Raw genomic sequence first — 14,503 nt, 5'->3', positions numbered from 1 at the left:
ACTGCCACAGTACTATTTCAAATATATGTTTATCCTAAACATACTCGTATTTAAAATAAGTAGCAAATGGATGGAGCCGCTAACTCAAATGAAGGTCGCTAGGGTTATAGTCCTGAATGCACACTCTGTCTGATGAATGCCCCCAGAAAGAAAAAAATAAATGTTGCTGTAAGTGTCCCCGTCGTCTCCACAGAAATTTCTAACCCTGAACCTAAGCACACCTCAGTGGGACTATATCATGGAAATGGAAATATATTGTTCGGCTTTTTTTGAACTAATGGTAAACTGAAGATATAACAGTGTCCTCAGACTAGTCCATAAAGCGATGTTCACAATGTGGCTGATAAAATTCTATGTTTTAAATGGCCTTTGTATGCACTCACTGAGAGTGACTTCCTTAAATATGCTGAAGACATGAAGCATAGAATTATGAAATAAATCAAGTGAATGCAACCTCAGGTAGCCTATGACCTACGAAACAACTAAAATAACTGAAATGTCTATTATATGTAGAAATGTATAACACATGTGTTTTCCTAGCAAGACTGAAAAACATTGCATTTTGCATATATTGAGTTTAACTGTATATAGAATTGTTTATCGTTTTCATCATTATCGTTATCGCCTTCAACAAACAATTGCTCATCAATGTCTTTCTGTGCCCCAATAACCCACCCACCACCCAACCCAGGGAGTGAATTACAAGAGGGTTTTGAGAGGGTCTGACTCCCCCCCCTTACCAAAATAAGGCTTGAACCCCCTCCCCCCCCCCACACACACACACACACACACCACCGCCACCAAAGAGAGTAAAAATAAAATTATTAATTAAATAAATACAATCCTGATACCTCATAAGAAAAATATAACTGAGGGAAAGAAAAAAAAGAGCTCCAGTCACCGCCTCACCACCACCCCTACACACACACACACACACACGCACACACACACACACAAGCACACACACACACACACCCCAATCCCAATCTGTTGGGGAAGAAAAAAAATAGCTCCAGTCACCGCCCCACCACCACCCCTACACACACACACACACACACACACACACACACACACACACACACACACACACACACACACACACACACACACACACACACACACACAGACACACACACACACACACACACACAGCCCAATCCCAAACGTCGTCATATAATTCACACACTGCTCCAGACCCCATCCAAACGACAGGTCTTTCTTGTTTAAAATGGCACTTTTAAGTTTGGATGTGATGTGTTTGCTTCTAATCTCAAGGCCAAACTCTGTCCCTTGCAGATGTCTGCAGATCTTTTCTCTTGGCCAGAGTCTTCTTTCTGTGAACAGCCAAGACTCAAGCACAATAACCAATGTTTGCTCAAGGCTTGGCCTCCCCGACTTTTACCACTGACCCAGAAATTGAATATTTTCCCAGACTTACTTATTTAGCAGTGTCCTGATAAGACACGTCTCATCTACAACTGTGTGTGTGTGTCTGTGTTTTGAGTAAAAACATACTCTTTATTTGACTAATAATAATAATCATAATAATAACATTAATAATAACATTAATAAAAATGATAACTTCTCAACCTTTTGTCCTTCATTATTATTATTATTATTATTGCTATTTTTATTATCACCATCATCAACATCATCATTGTATTTATTATTATTATTATTATTATTATTATTATTATCACTTTTATTATTGATGTTGTTGTTATTGTTGCTGTTATTTAGATTATTATCATTATTATTATTATTATTATTATTGCTGTTGTTGCTCATGATTACTATGTGATAGTTATAGCAAATTAGTTAGGGTAATTGTGAATATAAATGGTTGAAGAATGTGTTTCCTTCTTCAAGTCCTTCACCCTTCTCTTATTTAGAGAAAGTCATCTCTGGAGATAATTAGCCGCAATATTGATGTGCCAAGTGAGCAGGCGAGAGATGCATGATTGCGTCACATGGCAGAGGATGATGATGGAAACTAATATTTCCCCCAAATTGCAGGGCGGAAACACCCAGGCTTCGGCATGTTTAACTGATCACAGCAACCCATGCCCCCCCCACCCCCACCCCAATGCTGAGGCAGTGCAGCATGACAGGTTTTTACAGCTTGTTTACCTTGTTTATTCCCTGTGAAGATGAGCAGATGAATTGCTGGTATAGCATGATTTTGAACAAATGAAAAAGACATGGATTGGGTTTATAAATGAAAAAGTTTATAAATTTGTCCCATAAACTTGTTCCACTTTTGAGTGGTGCCGCCACCCTATTATGGCGGCTGTGTGTTCTTTGGTCTGGCGTGAGCGTTTCTTGGCACTTTTTTTTTTTGGGAAGCAAATATTTGTATTTAGCCTACTGAAGAGGTTAGAGAAGTGTGAGGGGACTGTATTCAATATAAAGTATTTTGAAGGTTGACTCTAGGGTTGTAGGGCTCTAGAGTTTTAATGCTCAGGGGTAAGTATGAGAGGCACACAGAGCACCACCCAAATTCATATAACAGAAATCTGCCCTAGTTTCCAGCGTCACGCAAATAAAACTAAAATAGTTCGATATTGTTTTAAAGGGAGCACATTTGGCACGCAGTACTAATCCAGGCTGACCCCAATACACGAGATATTCAACTGTATCGATTGATTCCATTTCAAATGTGCCGTATGACCATCCTTTTCTCAAAGCAATACTTTATACAAAACTTCAAAATACTCTGAAAATCAGGAACATGTAAACTTTGCTTCTTCGCGCGGAACAGAGGCAAAGGGCCGGCAAAAGAAGTAAAGGAAAGGAGGATGAGAAATCCTATCATTCCCGCACAAACAACAGCTGCAGTTCTTTCAGAATAGAGGCTCTGACGCTCGCTCTCTTTCTCTCTCTCTCTCTCTCTCTCTCTCTCTCTCTCTCTCTCTGTACCCCCCCCCTCTCTCACTCACTTCCTCCTTGTCACAAAAAGTTAGCATCTGAATCAACAAATAAATGTGAGCAAGACTGAGCACATCAGCTGGAGGTAGCTTCAACTCAACAAAGGGATGGGGCTCAGACAATGTAACTGAAAATTGTCTGTGGTACAACTGATTCGACATGTTGTGCAACAAATGCCATTTCAACAGAAATCTGTATTGCCGCCACCATAGCACATAGCACACATTTTATTTTTTGATTCTTTTGTGCAGCTGTGTGCGTGCTGCTTTAAAACTACAACTACTTTCTGGAAAACAAAACGGTCAGGGACTCAGTCAGCGACTGTCAGGGACTTGGGTCAGTTGTGTGTGAGAAACAGACCATACTAAAGCAGACTGGTCATCAAAATCAGGGATGGGATTTCACACACACACATACAGAGCAACATAGACGCAAACACACAAGGGCGCAAATGCATGCACATCCACACACACACACACACACACACACACACACAAGGGCACAAATACACACACACACAAGGGCGCAAATACACACTCACACACACACACACACACACACACAAGGGCGCAAATACACACACACACACAGACACACACACACACACACACACACACACAAATACAAAAGCCTTTGCGACAGCCTATAAGTCTACCTTCTTCCTCATCCCATCACGCTTCTCTCGCCCTTTTGGCCTTGGTGAAAAACTACTGGGGGACAGAAATGAAGTTCTCCCTATTGAGGAGGGATATGAAACCACTTTGAAATGCTAAACAGCACCTCAAAGCAGTGGGAATTTACGCTCCCTTAAATTCAAAATAATTGAATCACAATGAATTATATTAGACTACATAAATCAGACAGCAGCAGTAAATGCCGAATACACTAATACAATAAACAATAAAAAAAATAGCTCTGTATCTCCCTTTGAACTGTGGTCGTCCTGATACTCTCTGTTATTCGTCAGGAACATTACACACACGGCCAGTGTCAAATTTTACTGTAAATTAAAAGCAATGCACACTTTGAGAATAAAACTAAGAGAAAATCATCACCGATAACACTGTTGTCACCAGCACAGCAGAGCGCGCAGGGGGCAGGCGGGAAGCATGTCCTATTGATCATGAAATCCTCTCTCGATTTCTATGCCTCACCGAGCAGCCGTCAGGTCGTCAAACAAGCCAAGCCAAGCCGCTGGTGCTGGCCCATTCTGCTCATGTGCCTCTTCCCCGCCGTTAACACATGGTTGACAAGAGGGCTGGGGTGTTGGTAAATAATGCATGGCCAGTGAAAGGATCTAATTTTACAGCCAAAGTGCCGAGTGTTTCAAGGATTTAAACCCTCTGTAGCTCTCGAAGTTACTTGCGATGTTCGGACAAGTTCTGTTTTTCTTTGCCTGATGCCTTCGAGTTTATTCTGTATGTTTTCTCAGTTTTACATGGCTTATGAGTGTAATTTTATTTGTAGCCTAATATACAATTTAAGGTTAAATGTTTATCTCTTCTTTGGCTTATTATCGCCGTGCAGGGACAGCCAAGGCCGCGACTACGTTATGGTATAACCTACCCGCTACCCAATACAAGACTAATGTTAAAGCAAAGTATTACTTTCACAAGCATTATCATTACACCCACAACTTTTGCACGAAACCTTTTCTTTTGTGCTTAACACGCTCGGGTTGTTCGTACAACTAAACACCTACATTCTGAGCTTCGATTCATCCTGACACTGAAAATTACGACAGCTGACCAAATCAGTCCACATCTGGTTGTGTTTTCATTAACCATTTCTCAATTAGCCATGGCACCACATGGAACATTTTAATTACGCCAAGTAGTCGAGTCATACACATCTCAAATCTAATGTCATTACTTTGTTTGATTGTTGTTTAAAATATAACATTAAACAAACATCCTCCGACTACGATAATAACACCGTAATAGACTTTGTAAAAACAATGTTACCCTTGCAAAGCATTAACTAACCAGAAAGTTGTCGAATTCTTTCAACTTAGGCTACTAAGTTTGTAACCTCCTAATAGGCTATTTAACGCGTTACGCGTAGAAGCCAACCTACTGTATAAGCCTACTTGTAGAGGCTAAGTCCCACAGGACAGTGAAACGGAATATTGTTCAAACAAGGGCTTACCTTTCAGAGAGATGCGGTAACGGTAACAGAAAGAGTGGCAAAAATCAGTTGGATGGTGGAAGTGGGGAGAAGAAGGCTTGCAGGCATGTGAGAGGGGGTCCACTGCAGCTCAATACACAGCAGGCGGCATAGGGGGACGTGCTGCGGGTCTGAGGCATGCTCCACTTCTCTGGGACAGACAGCGCTTTATCAGGCAGCGGCTCTCTCTTTGAGTTCGCACATCCCCGATGTCAGGGAAAACAGTTCCATAACAAGCTGCTATGAGTCTATAGTCATCAGCGCCGCTGATTTACCATGTATTCGTCACTCCTGCTCAGCCTTGGAGTCTATCGTTACGCACATCGCACAGTGAGCAGTAGCTGAAAAAGATCAAGGAATAGGCGAGCAACTGCAGTCCTGCGACTCTGCCTTGATTTTAAAATTGCAAAAGAGGAAAAACGAGCATTCCCTCTCTGTTCATGTAAGTCCTCTTTGTCCCTAGAATGATAATGCAGTTCCTCAAGAGTGCAAAGTTTGAACTCTCATTTGGAAAAGGTCCTGCGCTCGGCATTCACAGAGCGACTAGACACGGCGCTACGAGCTTCCCGTAAACAGTGCTAGCGCAGTGAGTCGAGAGCAGACTGGCTTCTGCAACGGGCTGTCTGTGAATGGACTGCTCTCAAAACCCGGAATGGACTATCATGCCTCACTGACTCGGAATTACAGGAGACCAAAAAAAAAAAAAAAACCTCCCTAATCACATAAACATATTATCATGTCCAGCAAGCCTAAAGCTCTACTTTTTACTCCCGGCTGTTGCAAAAGAAGATTACAGTGAGCAGAGCACAAATGTGAAGTAGATTATCTATAAATATATGCGCTATTGGCCATTTCCACCCCATTTGAGCCACTACATGCCCCTCTTAGGGTAGTGGAGGCTCAGTCTCTGGTGCTGTGGCAGTCCAGCCCCGCCAATGACATACCCTTACTGTAACACTAGCAAACATCAGAAACAGGGGGGGAGAAAAGTACTGTCATTGTTGGCTTCAGATGACAACAGGCTCGCCATCATAGGAGAACTGTGGGGGGGAAAAACACCCAACGTTTTTACCAAAAAGAAGTGTCATACATGCGCATAAATACAACTGTATTTTCTAGATGTATGACCACTGTATTGTATGACATGGAAGTTAAAATATATGTCAGTGATAAATATCAAAATGTTTTATACAGTATGCTAAAAGTATCAACTGTTTTTATGTGGCACCCGCTCTCTCTGAATTACTGGTAACGTGTTGATACGTAACAAATAATTTTTCATTAATCTAAAGATCCGAAGCGTGAAACTTTTCATCAGACGGAGGCCCTGTTGCCACCTGTCTTCAATAAAAACACAGGTTTGAGGCGCTAAGGGGAATCGTGAATTTGAGTCGTATTGACTAGGTGAAGGTGACTGGCTGAGTGCTCCATGCTTCTGTTTCCACAGGCATAATTTTACATAATAATAGCTCTGTTTCGCCAGACAAAAGAGAAAACAGATGTAGTATGGCCATTCAAAGTCAGATCTCCATTTACTGAAAAAAGAAAAATGCTTATGTATAACCATGAGTAAGAGACCAACAATCCATAAGTGCCATTAAACAGTTCCATGTGACCCATACTCATTAGAAATAGTCAATGATAAAATGCATTTATAAACAAAAGAATGAAACACCTTTGACCATGAATTCATACTTTTTTTTAACTTAATTTTGACAACATCTTGATTCCACTAAATGGCAGAAAATTAATTTTACATTTTTAGGTAACTTTTATAAACACAAAGCAGCTATGGCTCAACGTGAATATTCTGATTGCAAGCAAAGTATGAAAGTGCTTTATCCTGTTCAAAACTAAATCAGAAGGATACTTCACCGAAAGAGGGCAAAGGCTGGTCGTACATTATGTCGACAAGTAAGAGTGGAAACAAGCGATGACTGTATACTTTAAACTAGAAACCACTCCATGTATTCATTTATAAAAGCATGAAAGGGGACAGAGCAAAACAAATCTATAGTACCATCACAGATGGCTTATTCTGCGACATGTTACCACCGCGCATGGGCAACCAACAACATCTGTGTGCTGTTTTTCTGGTGGCCGGTTTCTTTTTTTTTTTTTACAGCATGCGGCCATATTCTTTTACCCTTGTTGAGGGTGCAGTGAAATCCTCAGCGGGAAGTTTAACTCTGGATCATGGAAATCAGACACAATACAAGACACAACTGAATCCTCTCACATTCTGTGTCTAACATCCCTACTATGTATATAGTATGTCACATATATTCAACATTTCAACAGTAGGGACAGCCTATGGACACTGTTGCAAGCAATGATCAATATTGAAATGAAATCATTTTGATATCCAGCAGTTGAAGATAATATTGCTTAATTAAATGCTTTAGACCTTTTCTGAGTAGTGTGCAATTTTGAAAGCTTCACAGGAAAAATCCACTTCAAATTCAAATGAGTTTTTGAGCAAATCTACAATAACACTGCATGGGATAGAGTGCACTCTCCCAGCGCCTTACAGTATCAGCATTCCTCCCTATGTCCTGAAGATAAAGCATTCCTCCCTATGTCCTGACGATATAGCATTTGTTTTTTATTTCACTAATTGTTGCAGTCCAACTCAATAGAGCAGCCATTACAGAGACCCTCGGCATACACTGGGAAGCAGGAAGTAATTTAAAAGAACGTAAACAATCATAATTTGGATTCAAATGGGAAAATCAAGGACTCTGTCTTGCATGACTGTCAAATAAAGTCAATGTTAAACGAACAAACCATACAAACAACTGTCATTTCAGCACAGCTCACATTTAGTCCATTTTTCCATGCACTACTTACATATTTTTTTCTTAATCACACCATCTTTATCAAATATAAAGATATTTGTTTTTCTTGGGCCAAGATATTGTAATTACAACCGATCAGAAAGGTGAAATGGACATCAAAAGGGGCGAAACAAACGTAAAAAAAAAAAAAAAAGAGAAAAAAATGTGCCGGGGGATGGCTGTGGGTAAGTGGAAGCAGCTGTGGCCCCGCTGCCGTCCCATCAGAAACATGATGTATGGTGGGCAGTAATGTGGCCCAGCAGAGGCCGGCACTTCTAATTTGGCTCCTTTCAAAGTGATGTGCTCTGGCTAGTGTACATGGAGACGTTTCTTAAAACAAGGGAAAAGAGAAAGAGGGGAAGAAGGAAGAAAAAGCTTCTAAGTACCTCAACATGGTAAAGATATTCAGACTCAACCCCACACAGCACCACGAAGGTCAGCATATGAGTCAGGCCACGCAGACCCAAGTAAAGGTGATAATCTCTGTCTGCGTTCGTCTGAAAATTTCATTCGCCCCTTAAGAAATATGGCTGCCATTTAGCAACCAATAAAGCGTGATGCGCGGCAATAAATTTATAGCGCACAGCAGGAACCTTGATGCCACCTTCCAAAAGGCTAAACAAATAGCAGGCCCCGGCTCCTCATATGCATGTGATTTGCATAACGGAACCGCGGCTGGAAGGCTTATTGGAGCTGGGCCCTCCTTCAGGACCACATTTAAATCCACAGACCATAAAGGCCTTACTTAAATTGCCAAGTCAATCCTGCGAGGGGAGGCTAGACTCGCTCAGCTCACTTATGACGAGTCTGTCTGTCTGTTTGCCTGCCTGTCTGTCTGTCTGTCTGTCTGTCTGTCTGTCTGTCTGTCTGCCTGTCTGTCTGTCTGTCTGTCTGTCTGTCTGTCTGTCTGTCTGTCTGTCTATCTGTCTGTCTGTCTGTATGCCTGTCTGCCTGTCTGCCTGTCTGTCTGTCTGTCTGCCTGTCTGTCTGTCTGTCTGTCTGTCTGTCTGTCTGTCTGTCTGTCTGTCTGTCTGTCTGTCTGTCTGTCTGTCTGTCTCTCTGTCTGTCTGTTTGTCTGACTGACTGACCAGAAGCAACATCACATGATGAAAATAAAGCGGAAAGGCCAAACCTGTGACACCACACGTCCCACCAGAGGTCAGTAATCTTTGGGAGTAATTGCCTGAGTTTTAATTGGGAGAGGGGGAAAAATCCCAAATAGTCATGCATAATTGTAAATGCTCTATCCTTGACCCGATTGTGTATTCCTATTATTTCTATTAATTTAAAAAGTAACTTCTATGGGTTCATATAAAAGACAGCAATTATAAATCTTCTAAGCACATATAGCCTATTTCCATCAAAACTGAATTGTTCACAGTATATTCAGTGACTGTTCAGCTATGAAGAGAAGTGAGTAAAATTAATGCATAACATTAGATGACTGAACTACTTTTAACCTGCAGACATTTATTTTGTCCGATGAGAGAAACCCAGGTAAGCACAACATTTAAAAAATAGTTTTGATGAAACGCTGAGAGTTTTATTTGGCTTACTGTGGTAAATAACAGAGGCTGTTACTATGACCCTGGAGTGAAGAAGGGCATGCTCACATGCCTCACCACTGTACTAATGGCACATAAAATGGAAAATGAAAAGGCTATTGATTAGATTTGGTGATGCTGTACCATACCGAGCAATGTTGTTTGTTCACACATTTAAACGGCACTGAAGGCCAACATCTGACTATAAGCATGTACTTTGGCTTTGACTTTTGTGACTAGAGCTTGTATGAGTAGTCATATCTCATATTTTAAAATTCATATATAGCATAAGAAAAAAAAATATTTAAGCAGAATTATAATTACTGATGATTTAGTCATTAATCATTATTTGCTTATCCATTTGTATTTGCACTGAAAATGTGCGATAATAATGTTTAAATATTACTAAAACATAATGTGCGTACTGTAGAGTTGGTTTTGTACTTTTCTGAATATTTCAATGAAATAGTGTAAAATTCTAAAATAAAGCCTTTTCTATCCAATTTGGTCGACGTAGAATGTCTTTCTAACTTATCCCTTGTGTTGCTAATGCAATTCAATGTAAAACTTTGCCAAGGAGGGCAGTCCTATGTAATACAGACTGATGAGTTTCCGCTCACATAGAGAATCCACACAGAAGCCCCCTGGCCTTGGCACAGTTGTCCAAAAAGAATAAAAAAATAAATCCTTTTTTTCAATCAAGCGCAGTCTAATCCAAAGTCATTTCAGCATTTTGCCAATGTCCATTTTTGGTGCTTTGTGATTATTGGGAAAAGTCACATTCATCTTTTGTCCATTTGCGACCTTTGTTCATGGATTAGGTAAATGTGCCAAGATGTCTCCAAAAGGAGTCTTTCGTCTTGACCTTTACAGTGAGGGCTTCAGCCCCACCAGCTCCTGTAGCTACTTGAGAAGTTCGTCTTAATGGCCATGGCAACATGGCACGGCTCTGTTCTAATACGGTTCCTTCCTGCTCTGTTCTAATACGGTTCCTTCCTGACCGACAGTGTCTCTACGCAGACACTCAGACACTTACAAAATCAAACACACACACATGCACACCCATGCGCGCGCACACACACACACGCACAAAGAAAGAGACACACATATGGAGACACATAAACACACACCACACATTAAGATACGTACAAATGAAAGCAAACATAATCTCGTCCCGTCCTCCAAAAGAGCTGAGAAGTTATCATATACTGGATGAAACATTACAGCCATATCAGGGAGGGTTGTTAAGACCTATGACTTGTCAGTATAAAGGTTGGTCCACATGATGGAGCTTAGAGTAGGACTAGCGTACTGTTTGACATGTAGAAGTTCCATATATACTGTAGCATTTGTGTGAGATAGCTGCCAATTCTGGACAATTACAATTAATTGGGTACAGAATACAATACTTTCACCCCCCCGCTCCCCTGTGTGTCAATGATATTTTCAGTTCACAAGTTCAATGCTCTTGCAGCAAGTTTTTTCACTGTGCTGCCAGGTGATTTCTACCAGCGTCATTTCAACTCTGTTGACATTTATTTTACCATAAAGGCATTCTGCTTTCTTTCTGTCACTCTTAGCTTCAGAAGCAGATGCAAGCCAAACAATAGTGTGATGGATTTCACAATGCTCTGAAAATGTATTGCTTTATTGATAATCATGTCACATACTTTCTCATTTCCTGTGTTTCTGACAATAGTAAAGGCCAAATAGAAACTGCCTCTCTGTGTTGTTGCTAACTTAAAGAAACATTATGGAGTTTTGGTCAAAAACTAGTGAGCTAGCTACCTAAAAAGCATGCAAAAAAATCGAGCAAACACCACCAACAGCCCAGCTGGTACCATGTAAAAGCTTGTTAACATGCTAACTAGTGTCTTTTGACGATATTGTTGGCAACATGGTTGGCAATGTCGTACTGTGAAGGCTTTTCTTACAGCCTGGACCACAGAACTGCATAGTGCATAGCCTGGACAGGTGTGTTTATCTGTCCTTCACATTACCATATTTCATCAACATTAAATTGAAAATTATACCAAAAGTATTTGCTCAAAAACAAAAACATACCTCAAAAGCGACAAATGATTGCATAGCGTTGCTTCATTTCGCTGTACTATTACTGTTAAACATTTCTATCATACATACCATTGAGAACATAGTGACACAGTGACTCAGACTAAAGCATGACAATGTTGCTCCAGTCATTAATAATATAATAATAATAAAACTTTATTTATATAGCACCTTTCATGCAAAAGAATGCAGCTCAAAGTGCTTTACAGCAAATAAAATTGTTACAAAGGACTGATGGTTTAGACTGTGCACGTGAACAGCCCTTTCGCTGCTGCTGGGTCATCCCGTTAGTGCATGCACCCCTTATGGTTCCACTTGTACAGCCAATCAGAGTGCAGTCTGGGGATGCTTGCACTGACGGTACCCAGTGGCGGGAATAGTAGAGCAGTGGACTGGCGTTACAGATACAGTATGGTGTTGAGATTTAATTATAAAGATTAGAGTGAGAGAGTGTTGGAATTGTGTGCGTTCAGATACCTAACCACACACAAGTATATAACCTTACCACACACACACACACGTTAATATATCACACATACAAAATACATCTATGTTAAAATTCCATTCCATTCATCTCAACTTTGCAATAAACCTCAAGTTGGATTGTACATCATCTCAGGCATTTTAATCAGATGCACCACAGTGGCTTCTAAGCATTTCTTACCAGACAACATAGTCTCCACAACAAAAATCATTGAGTGCACCAACCCTCTTTAAACTCTTTTTAATCTAGACACAACCCTGTGACAGTGGTGGCCAGGTTAGTGAGCAATATCCATCTGACAGTGTGTGTTGTGGTGTTCAGAGGGTAGGCCTTCTGAGACTGAGAATAGCCTAGAATTGACTCATTCCCACGGCTGTTGACAATAAAGGATGGACTCAGCGCGACTCCCTGAAGGACTAACAAAATCAAACTCTCCAATCTTCACTGTTTCAGCATTTCAGGGAAGTTTACTCCTTCTTGCAGTTCCATATTACCAGTATCAGCTATAAGTAAAATTGTAAGCGGTTAAATCAGTGGGTAAATCAGACCAAATAGAAAATGCAGGGCAATTCTCCAAGAACAGCAGGCTAACTGGGCTCGGGAGTGCCCCAATATATTCCATACTGGACCACTGCAGACGAGGTTTAAAAGGAGATTATTCACACTTAGTTTGAGGCTGACCTTTGAATACCACCACAGACACAAGATGTAAAGACAGCAAGACAAAACCACAAAAAAGAAGACATATCTATTCATGAACGGGTGCAGAAATCATACAGGGCAGTACAGTACATTCTTCCTTGAAAGAAAAAAAGAGTCCTGCTGTTCAAGTTTCACAACCGCCATGCTAACACTATTCACGACGATTGGATTAGACAGACAGCTTACTGTGCTAAGGGGTCTAATTTTAATGCTAATTTTGCCACTGGGACAAGCCTAAACTAAACGAATAGATACCATGGAGCACAGAGTTCCCCCTGTCACCAAAATTTAAGATGGTAGTGTCAGGAACGTCCATTTTAATCTTGGCAGGGCACTTTAAGAGTAAAAAAATGTCTTTCCCTGTTACACTTGGGAGTCTTGGCTGTTTGCTCTGGAACTACGGCCAACACTTTAGATTTTTGCAGGCAGGCCCCAAAAGACAGAGTGAAATATTTTGCAGGCAGGCCCAAAAGTGAGAGTGAAATATTTTGCAGGCAGGCCCAAAAGACAGAGTGAAATATTCACTGAGAAAAAAAACAAGCCCTAAGATCTCCTAACTGTGTTAATTTGTCAACTTTGAGGTTTGAACGTACACATTTCTGCAATTTATGCAAAACAGCACAGCATGTTGTCAGCATCGGTCTGATGTCAGATTTCCAACACTGCATTGGTTAGATTGGAGCATCTGGCAAAAGGATGTGTGCCACCATTGCATCCAGTCATGTGTATACACACAAACACACACCTGATCAGGGCATGAACACACACACACACACACACACACACACACACACACACATACACACACACACACACACACACACACACACACACACACAAACACATGCATGTGTAGCGGTAGCCAGCGGGTACAGTGCTGTGCAGTGAGTAAACATCACTCCCCGAAACCTTAAGAGACGTGTTAGCAACCGATGCTATCACCCAGGGGTTTTAGCCTCCTTGCTAGCACACACGCATCCCATGCCAGAGGTTGCAAATTCGAGTCAGGTGCGGGACCGTGCTTGTCTACACAACCCAGGTTACATAGACGCGCACACACACACACACACACACACACACACACACACACACACACACACACACACACACACAGAAGCACACTCTCTATCTGTCATTCTCTATCTTTCTCGCTCTCTCTCACACACACACACACACACACAGACACACACACACACACAGACACACCCACACAAACATTTCTATATACAGAGATAGAGAGTGAGGGGAAAGATGAAAGTGGCTCACTGCACGTGTGTGAGATGGAGACATGCAGAGGTGGAGGATGGATGTCTTCCCCTGTGGGTACCTAACAGCTCATCTCATTTGGAAAGCGCACGCAAACAATATCTGCAACAGAGCAAAATGCAAAAGCCAATGTCAGGGAAGGGATTCTTCATGTAAGCTTTACACACAGGAGTTTTGTCTTCCCTGCAGTTACCTCAAGGTTCTGGCTTAGTAAATGCATGATTTGCATTGAAAGTTAAATTTGTGAATTTTTCTTTCCCTCAGACAAAGCTTGTGTAGTTAATCTTACACACAAGCACTCCTTTTACTTCTCCTGTCTCAATTTAGACCCAAGTTAACAACCTTCTTTTTAAGAAAATTTACATTAGATTTACTAATTAAGAAGACAAGCAAAGCACCATACAGGTAGGGTACATATTTTGAACCAATTACCATGCCATAATTACCATTTTCTCCTCTAGTCGAGTCACGGGACGCCACGCTGATAAACATAGCATGTAAGACTA

General features: G+C 41.1%; 1 protein-coding gene across 25 annotated transcripts in view; it reads right to left on the bottom strand.

The window, feature by feature from the left end:
* The window catches only part of adgrl2a (adhesion G protein-coupled receptor L2a), an 83,248-nt gene extending 77,207 nt beyond the window's left edge, over positions 1–6,041 (bottom strand). For 8 of the 25 annotated variants that reach the window (XM_031574700.2, XM_031574699.2, XM_031574701.2 and 5 more), the window contains exon 1: positions 5,077–6,041. The gene's annotated coding sequence lies outside the window, so the exon portion shown is untranslated. The remainder of the gene's footprint in view (positions 1–5,076) is intronic. The other 17 variants (XM_031574684.2, XM_031574688.2, XM_031574690.2 and 14 more) reach the window with 3 other exon arrangements.
* Positions 6,042–14,503: the final 8,462 nt, after the last annotated feature.

The sequence above is a fragment of the Clupea harengus genome, chromosome 10 (genome assembly GCF_900700415.2).
Source record: "Clupea harengus chromosome 10, Ch_v2.0.2, whole genome shotgun sequence".
In the NCBI taxonomy this organism is placed as follows: Eukaryota; Metazoa; Chordata; class Actinopteri; order Clupeiformes; family Clupeidae; genus Clupea; species Clupea harengus.
This window is presented reverse-complemented; position numbering and strand designations above follow the sequence as displayed.